The sequence below is a fragment of the Aegilops tauschii genome, chromosome 5 (genome assembly GCF_002575655.3).
Source record: "Aegilops tauschii subsp. strangulata cultivar AL8/78 chromosome 5, Aet v6.0, whole genome shotgun sequence".
Taxonomy (NCBI): Eukaryota; Viridiplantae; Streptophyta; class Magnoliopsida; order Poales; family Poaceae; genus Aegilops; species Aegilops tauschii.
Window position 1 is genome coordinate 250,163,518 of NC_053039.3, and position 8,195 is coordinate 250,171,712.

Genomic DNA, 8,195 nt, shown 5'->3' on the forward strand with positions numbered 1-8,195 from the left:
AATTCTAGCATGAATAATAAACCTTTATCATGAATAAGGAAATATAAAATAACAACTTTATTATTGCCTCTAGGGCATATTTCCTTCAGGCAAAGCCTGCGTGGTGCCGGTGGCGGCGTGATCTACATCGCCATCTCCTAGTGAGGGGGCCACGGGGGGCTCTTCTCTGACCTGAGGGCGGTCTTCGGAGGCCGGCGCGCCGTGTCCTGGTGGGGTGCGCAGGCGGATGGTGGACCGGGGCAGCGCAACTCACTGGTCGTGCAGGTTGCGGTGGCGCATCTCATCATGGCGGGTTCGGTCGTGCTAGATCCGAGCTGGCCGGGTGCGAGGGAGGCAGCTGGTGCTTGGCAAGAGGCACGGCGGGTCTGGCGGGGTTCAGCAACGGTGTGGTGGTCCAATTTGGTGGAGGCGGCGCTGTCTGGCGGCGTGAGCTTACGGGCAGGTGGGTGACGACGCTGTGACGGCTCGGCCAGAATGGAGTTCTGGCGAGCAGCAAGCGGACGGTCACTCCTGTGCTGTGTGGCGAGCGACACTACGCTTCTGGTGGTGCTGGCATCGGAGTCTTCGTGGTGAGGCAGGTTCGACCGTCGCAAGGCCGTCCCTTGGAGTGGACGATGGCTATTTGGGTGGTCCTGGACATTGCCAGAGGAGTGGGGTGGCTGCGATTCTTCGCCATGGCTTGGAGTTGGTTGTGTGGTCATGTTTGCCCCTTGCCGTGTGTGTGGCCGGCCGTCGGCCCTCGGCTTTGCGGCTTCATCGACTTGGCGCTGCGGTGGCGGCGATGTGAGGCTTCTTGGACGGTGTCACCAAGTCCCTAGAGGTGTGGAGAGACACGCGGATGAAAGTCTTGCATGGTGATCGCCGAGCCGGCGGCGGTGGCACCCGTGGTTGTCATTCCCCTCCTTGGAGGCGTCGTCGAGGCGTGTTCGTCATTTCCCTCGCTCTCTTGGAGTTGGTGCCTGTCTCCGGGCGAAAGCCTTGATTCGGTGTTGGATCGGCACGATGGCGGCGTCCTTGACGTTGTTCCTCCGTTGGGAGCATGGTGTTTGGAGACATGGTGGCTTCCTTGTTATCCTCCTCCGGTGCTCGCCGCTGTCCTCTCTTGATCCTCGGCGGCGCTATGTATGCCTGTCACCAGTGTTTCCAAGACGGCATCTTCTTCGGATCTGATTGAGTCCTGCCATCCACTTGTTGTTTCCCCTTAGGCGTTCAGAGTGGATGGTGCATCGACAAGAGATGCTCTACGGAAGTTGGTGGTCTTCGGAGGTGTTCGATGTCGGTCGTGACGTGATGCCTTGTATCAGCTTAGGATAGGCGTTTTTGTATTGGAGCTGCTTTGCGGTGGTGCTCGTCTTTGTTCTCACCCGGGTGTGGTGTGTGCTACGCTCGTTGTTCGCAGCGAGTGCTAGTGTTCTTGTAATTGACATTCTGTCTTCTATAAAGCTAGGGTACGCCTAGGCGTACTCTCAAAAAAAAGAAATAAATACTCTCTTCTTAAAGAATACAGTAAGGCGTGAAAAATGACAAAACTGACACTTTGGGCAAAATTCAGCATAAAATGACCTATTTTAAAAAAATCATAAAATGATCCTTCCTTCATGACGCCCGCACTAGAGGCGCCATACTAGACTACATAACGCCCATATCAAAGGCGTCATGCAATGGCGTTGACCTTTCAACACAACAGCATGACGCCCTTGGTCAAGGCGCCATGCTCAATAGCATGACGCTCCTGGGCCGAGGCGCCATGCATGTACGTGGATTGAAATACTTGATTGGTAGCTAGCTCATTGATACTTGCTTGCTTAGAATAAATGCATGCAAAATACTTTCTTAATAACTAAGCCAGAGTAATACAAAAACTGGACCTATTGAAGATGCCCCTAAGTAGGTATAGCGGGTATTTGGATATGTATACATTGTGCCTGCCGGCCGGCCGCAGATACTCGAATATATATATATATATATATATATATATATATATATATATATTGTAAATATGCCCTAGAGGCAATAATAAATGGTTATTATTATATTTCTTTGTTCATGCTATAATTGTGTTATCCGGAAATCGTAATACATGTGTGAATATATATAGACCACAACGTGTCCCTAGTAAGCCTCTAGTTGACTAGCTCGTTGATCAACAGATAGTCATGGTTTCCTGACTATGGACATTGGATGTCATTGATAACGGGATCACATCATTAGGAGAATGATGTGATGGACAAGACCCAATCCTAAGCATAGCATAAAAGATTGTGTAGTTCGTTTGCTAGAGCTTTTCTAATGTCAAGTATCTTTTCCTTAGACCATGAGATCGTGTAACTCCCGGATGCCGTAGGAGTGCTTTGGGTGTACCCAACGTCACAACGTAACTGGCTGACTATAAAGGTACACTACGGGTATCTCTGAAAGTGTCTATTGGGTTGGCACGGATCGAGACTGGGATTTGTCACTCCGTATGACGGAGAGGTGTCTCTGGGCCCACTCGGTAATGCATCATCATAATGAGCTCAATGTGACTAAGGAGTTAGCCACGGGATCATGCATTATGGTACGAGTAAAGTGACTTGCCAGTAACAAGATTGAACAAGGTATTGGGATACCGACGATCGAATCTCGGGCAAGTAACGTACCGATTGACAAAGGGAATTGTATACGGGATTGATTGCATCCTCGACATCGTGGTTCATCCGATGAGATCATCGTGGAACATGTGGGAGCCAACATGGGTATCCAGATCCCGCTGTTGGTTATTGACCGGAGAGGCGTCTCGGTCATGTCTGCATGTCTCCCGAACCCGTAGGGTCTACACACTTAAGGTTCGGTAACGCTAGGGTTGTAGAGATATTAGTATGCGGAAACCCGAAAGTTGTTCGGAGTCCCGGATGAGATCCCGGACGTCACGAGGAGTTCCGGAATGGTCCGGAGGTGAAGAATTATATATAGGAAGTCCAGTTTCGGCCACCGGGAAAGTTTCGGGGGTTATCGGTATTGTACCGAGACCACCGGAAGGGTCCCGGGGGTCCACCGGGTGGGGCCACCTATCCCGGAGGGCCCCATCGGCTGAAGTGGGAAGGGAACTAGCCCTTAGTGGGCTGGGGCGCCCCCCATGGGCCTCCCCCTGCGCCTAGGGTTGGAAACCCTGGGGGTGGGGGCGCCCCACTTGCCTTGGGGGGCAAGTTTCCCCCCTGGCCGCCCCCCCCCCCTTGTAGATGGGATCCAGGGCCAGCGCCCCCCAGGGGGCCTATATATAGTGGGGGGAGGGAGGGCAGCAACACCACAGCCCCTGGTGCCTCCCTCTCCCCCTGCAACACCTCTCCCTCTCGCAGAGCTTGGCGAAGCCCTGCCGAGATCCCCGCTACTTCCACCACCACGCCGTCGTGCTGCTGGATCTCCATCAACCTCTCCTTCCCCCTTGCTGGATCAAGAAGGAGGAGACGTAGTTGCTCCGTACGTGTGTTGAACGCGGAGGTGCCGTCCGTTCGGCACTCGGTCATCGGTGATTTGGATCACGGCGAGTACGACTCCATCAACCCCGTTCATTAGAACGCTTCCACTCGCGATCTACAAGGGTATGTAGATGCACTCCTTTCCCCTCGTTGCTAGTATACTCCATAGATGGATCTTGGTGATGCATAGGAAATTTTAAAATTCTGCTACGATCCCCAACAGTGGCATCATGAGCCAGGCCTATGCGTAGTTACTATGCACGAGTAGAACACAAAGCAGTTGTGGGCGTGGATGTTGCCAATTCTTCTTGCCGCTACTAGTCTTATCTTGTTTCGACGGTATTGTGGGATGAAGCGGCCCGGACCGACCTTACACGTACGCTTACGTGAGACAGGTTCCACCGACTGACATGCACTAGTTGCATAAGGTGGCTAGCGGGTGTCTGTCTCTCCCACTTTAGTCGGAACGGATTCGATGAAAAGGGTCCTTATGAAGGGTAAATAGAAATTGGCATATCACGTTGTGGTTTTACGTAGGTAAGAAACGTTCTTGCTAGAAACCTATACAAGCCACGTAAAAACTTGCAACAACAATTAGAGGACGTCTAACTTGTTTTTGCACCATGTGCCTTGTGATGTGATATGGCCAGAAGATGTGATGAATGATATATGTGATGTATGAGATTGATCATGTTCTTGTAATAGGAATCACGACTTGCATGTCGATGAGTATGACAACCGGCAGGAGCCATAGGAGTTGTCTTTATTTTTTGTATGACATGCGTGTCATTGAATAACGCCATGTAAATTACTTTACTTTATTGCTAAACGCGTTAGCCATGTAAGTAGAAGTAATCGTTGGCATGACAACTTCATGAAGACATGATGATGGAGATCATGATGATGGAGATCATGGTGTCATGCCGGTGACGAAGATGATCATGGTGCCCCGAAGATGGAGATCAAAGGAGCAAAATGATAATGGCCATATCATGTCACTATTTGATTGCATGTGATGTTTATCATGTTTTGCATCTTATTTGCTTAGAACGATGGTAGTAAGTAAGATGATCCCTTATAATAATTTCAAGAAAGTGTTCCCCCTAACTGTGCACCGTTGCGAAGGTTCGTTGTTTCGAAGCACCACGTGATGATCGGGTGTGATAGATTCTAACGTTCGCATACAACGGGTGTTGACGAGCCTAGCATGTACAGACATGGCCTCGGAACACACACAATACACTTAGGTTGACTTGACGAGCCTAGCATGTACAGACATGGCCTCGGAACACGGAAGACCGAAAGGTCGAGCATGAGTCGTATAGATGATACGATCAACATGGAGATGTTCACCGATCTTGACTAGTCCGTCTCACGTGATGACCGGACACGGCCTAGTTAACTCGGATCATGTTTCACTTAGATGACTAGAGGGATGTCTATCTGAGTGGGAGTTCATTGGGTAATTTGATTAGATGAACTTAATTATCATGAACTTAGTCTAAAATCTTTACAATATGTCTTTTAGATCAAATGGCCCACGTTGTCCTCAACTTCAACGCGTTCCTAGAGAAAACCAAGCTGAAAGATGATGGCAGCAACTATACGGAGTGGGTCCGGAACCTGAGGATCATCCTCATAGCTGCCAAGAAAGATTATGTCCTAGAAGCACCGCTAGGTGAAGCACCAATCCCAGAGAACCAAGACGTTATGAACGCTTGGCAATCACGTGCTGATGATTACTCCCTCGTTCAGTGTGGCATGCTTTACAGCTTAGAACCGGGTCTCCAAAAGCATTTTGAGAAACATGGAGCATATGAGATGTTCGAAGAGCTGAAAATGGTTTTCCAAGCTCATGCCCGGGTCGAGAGATATGAAGTCTCTGACAAGTTCTTCGGCCGTAAAATGGAGGAAAATAGTTCTGTTAGTGAGCACATACTCAGAATGTCTGGGTTACACAACCGCTTGTCTCAGCTGGGAGTTAATCTCCCGGATGACGCGATCATTGACAGAATCCTTCAGTCGCTTCCACCGAGCTACAAGAGCTTTGTGATGAACTTCAATATGCAGGGGATGGAAAAGACCATTCCTGAGGTATATTCGATGCTGAAATCAGCGGAGGTGGAGATCAGAAAGGAACATCAAGTGTTGATGGTGAATAAAACCACTAAGTTCAAGAAAGGCAAGGGCAAGAAGAACTTCAAGAAGGACGGCAAGGGAGTTGCCGCGCCCGGTAAGCCAATTACTGGGAAGAAGTCAAGGAATGGACCCAAGCCTGAGACTGAGTGCTTTTATTGCAAGGGAAGTGGTCACTGGAAGCGGAACTGCCCCAAATACTTACCGGACAAGAAGGCCGGCAACACCAAAGGTATATGTAATATACATGTAATTTATGTGTACCTTACCAGTACTCGTAGTAGCTCCTGGGTATTTGATACCGGTGCGGTTGCTCATATTTGTAACTCAAAACAGGAACTGCGGAATAAGCGGAGACTGGCAAAGGACGAGGTGACGATGCGCGTCGGGAATGGTTCCAAGGTCGATGTGATCGCCGTCGGCACGCTACCTCTACATTTACCTACGAGATTAGTTTTAAACCTCAATAATTGTTATTTAGTGCCAGCTTTGAGCATGAACATTGTATCTGGATCTCGTTTAATTTGAGATGGCTACTCATTTAAATCCGAGAATAATGGTTGTTCTATTTATTTGAGAGATATGTTTTAAGCTCATGCCCCGCTGGTCAATGGTTTATTCTTGATGAATCTCGAACGTGATGTTACACATATTCATAGTGTGAATACCAAAAGATGTAAAGTTGATAACGATAGTCCCACATACTTGTGGCACTGCCGCCTTGGTCACATTGGTGTCAAGCGCATGAAGAAGCTCCATGCAGATGGACTTTTGGAGTCTCTTAATTACGAATCATTTGACATGTGCGAACCATGCCTCATGGGTAAGATGACCAAGACTCCGTTCTCCGGAACAATGGAGCGAGCAACCAACTTATTGGAAATCATACATACCGATGTGTGCGGTCCAATGAGTGTTGAGGCTCGCGGAGGATATCGTTATGTTCTCACTCTCACTGATGACTTAAGTAGATATGGGTATGTCTACCTAATGAAACACAAGTCTGAAACCTTTGAAAAGTTCAAGGAATTTCAGAGTGAGGTTGAGAATCAACGTGACAGGAAAATAAAGTTCTTACGATCAGATCGTGGTGGAGAATATTTAAGTCACGAATTTGGTACGCACTTAAGGAAATGTGGAATCGTTTCACAACTCACGCCGCCTGGAACACCTCAGCGAAACGGTGTGTCCGAACGTCGTAATCGCACTCTATTGGATATGGTGCGATCTATGATGTCTCTTACCGATCTACCGCTCTCATTTTGGGGCTATGCTTTAGAGACTGCCGCATTCACTTTAAATAGGGCTCCGTCGAAATCCGTTGAGATGACACCGTATGAATTATGGTTTGGGAAGAAACCTAAGCTGTCGTTTCTAAAAGTTTGGGGATGCGATGCTTATGTCAAGAAACTTCAACCTGAAAAGCTCGAACCCAAGTCGGAAAAATGCGTCTTCATAGGATACCCTAAGGAAACTATTGGGTATACCTTCTACCTCAGATCCGAAGGCAAGATCTTTGTTGCCAAGAATGGGTCCTTTCTGGAGAAAGAGTTTCTCTCAAAAGAATTAAGTGGGAGGAAAGTGGAACTTGATGAGGTGATAGTCGCCCCTTCTGAACCGGAAAGTAGCGCAGTGCGAGAAGATGTTCCTATGGTGCCTACACCGACTGGGGAGGAAGTTAATGATGATGATCATGAAGCTTCAGATCAAGTTACTGCTGAACTTCGTAGGTCCACAAGGACACGTTCCGCACCAGAGTGGTACGGCAACCCTGTCCTGGAAATCATGTTGTTAGACAACGGTGAACCTTCGAACTATGAAGAAGCAATGGCGGGCCCGGATTCTGACAAATGGCTAGAAGCCATGAAATCCGAGATAGGATCCATGTATGAAAACGAAGTATGGACTTTGACTGACTTGCCCGATGGTCGGCGAGCCATAGAAAATAAATGGATCTTTAAGAAGAAGACAGCCGCGGATGGTAATGTGACCATCTACAAGGCTCGACTTGTCGCTAAGGGTTATCGACAAGTTCAAGGGGTTGACTACGATGAGACTTTCTCACCCGTAGCGAAGCTGAAGTCCGTCCGAATCATGTTAGCAATTGCCGCATTCTATGATTATGAGATATGGCAAATCGACGTCAAAACGGCATTCGTTAACGGTTTTCTTAAGGAAGAATTTTATATGATGCAGCCGGAAGGTTTTGTCGATCCTAAGAATGCTAACAAGGTATGCAAGCTCCAGCGCTCCATCTATGGACTGGTGCAAGCATCTCGGAGTTGGAACATTCGTTTTGATGAGATGATCAAAGCGTTTGGGTTTACACAGACTTAGGAGAAGCCTGTGTTTACAAGAAAGTGAGTGGGAGCTCTGTAGCATTTCTCTTATTATATGTGGATGACATACTATTGATGGGAAATGATATAGAATTCTTGGAAAGTATAAAGGCCTACTTGAATAAGTGTTTTTCAATGAAGGACCTTGGAGAAGCTGCTTATATATTAGGCATCAAGAACTATAGAGATAGATCAAGACGCCTCATTGGTCTTTCACAGAGTACGTACCTTGACAAGACATTGAAGAAGTTCAATATGGATCAGT